The sequence below is a fragment of the Triturus cristatus genome, chromosome 9 (assembly GCF_964204655.1).
Source record: "Triturus cristatus chromosome 9, aTriCri1.1, whole genome shotgun sequence".
NCBI lineage: Eukaryota > Metazoa > Chordata > Amphibia > Caudata > Salamandridae > Triturus > Triturus cristatus.
Window position 1 is genome coordinate 1,098,490,310 of NC_140592.1, and position 1,910 is coordinate 1,098,492,219.

A 1,910-nucleotide genomic window follows, 5' to 3' on the forward strand; every position below is an offset into this window, starting at 1 on the left:
CCACCAGGCAGAAGACCAAACCGGGGAGAGATTACCAAAGGTCATGACCTCGGTTTTGTCCGAGTTAAGCCTCAGACAGTTGGAGGACATCCAGGTACTGACAGCAAGCATGGCGCTTTGGAAATTAGCTGCCACCGCTGGGCCGTTCTTGTGTTTTGCCAGAACCAGTTGGGTGTCATCTGCGTAGGATGTAAGTCGCAGCCCATGGGCCTTTATTACCCTCGCTAAGTCTGCTACATAGATATTAAATAGCGTTGGACTTAGCAAGGAGCCCTGTGGGACTCCACAGGGGAGTGCAGAGACAGGAGAATAGAAGTTACCCAACTTCACTGTCTGGGTACGGTAGGTAAGAAAAGATGAAATGAGATTTCTAGCCATACCGTTTATCCCCAGGGCTGTGACACGGTCGACCAGAATATCATGGTCGACCGTGTCAAAGGCTGCGGACAAATCCAGCAGAATCAGGACAGCCGCACCTCCCTGGTCCATAATGGCTCTAATCTCATCTGAAGCTTTTATTAAAGCGGTCTCAGTTCCATGACCTTTCCTAAAGCCAAACTGCGTTTCGTCGAGAAGTTGGTGAAGTTGGTGATTATCGATCGATATTTTGGCAGGAAAGGGGAGACACGCTATTGGTCTATAGCTGGCCAGAGCTGTGGGGTCCAGGGAGGGTTTCTTCAGGAGAGGTTTGATCACGGCCTTCTTCCAAAGATCTGGATAGTGACCAGTTTGAAATGCGGTGTCACAGATTTTCATAAGTGGATAAGAGATCACCTTGCTAAGGTTAGCCATAACTGAAGGAGGGCAGGGGTCTAAGGGGGAGCCAGACTTGGTAGTAAGGATAAGTCTGCTGATTTGATCTTGCGTAATGGGAGCAAAGGAAGAGAAGGGATCATGATCGGTGGCAGGTTCTACACCACTGCAGACTCTGGATCTTGTCTCTGCGTTCCCTGCAAAGGATGAGTATATATCTGCTACCTTAGTGGTGAAAAAGCTGGACAGAGCATTACAGAGGGACTGAGAGGGTTCGACCCCAGGTCCCGTAGAGGGGGTGGACAGAGTGGTGACCACTGAAAACAGCTCTCTAGCAGAGTTGCTGGCATTCTCGATTTGAGCCGAGAAAAATGCACTTTTTCGGGCAATGATAGCCTATTTGTATATTGTCAGGGCGTCTTTGTAGGAATGCTTGGCTATGGGGCAGTAAAATTTCCTCCAGCGCCTTTCTAAGTTCCTGCACTGTTGTCGGTGGAGCCTAAGCTCTTCGGTATACCAAACCGCCGAAGGGGATAATCTGTTAGGTCGCGTAAACTTCTCCGGCGCCACCTGATCAGCAGCATTCCGAATCCAGTCTTGGAAGTCGGAGGATGAGAAGACAGGATTGGCTATCCCCATAGGAAAGGATAGTGTCAAGATATCTGCCATCTGATGGATATCCGCATTTTTCCAAGCACGGGTCCCTAACCTAGTTCGTGGCCTGGAATGGGGAGGGTTAGCGTGCCGTGTATGGATCCCAAAGATAATGGCCCTGTGATCTGACCAGGTGAGAGGAAGAATATCCTGTACAAAGATGTCTGAGTTATTGGTAAACAGACCATCTAGTATGTGCCCCGCCTGGTGTGTAGTTCCCTTCACCAATTGTTGAAGTCCTAAGGTTAGGAGATCATCAGTGAGTTGAGTGGTTTCGTGGTTGCCCTGTTCTTCCAGAGGGAAGTTAAAATCTCCTAAGATCATGTATTCCGGCGAACTTATGATAAGATCATTAAAATCAGAGAGTGTGGCAAGGAAAGAATTTCGGGGCCCAGGAGGTCGGTATAGCAAAATTCCCTTGAGGGCTTGTTTGTGATTAATATTAATAGCAAAGGTGGCTGCTTCACAGTTAATGGACTGTATGGGATCGAGTGTAGTGCGAT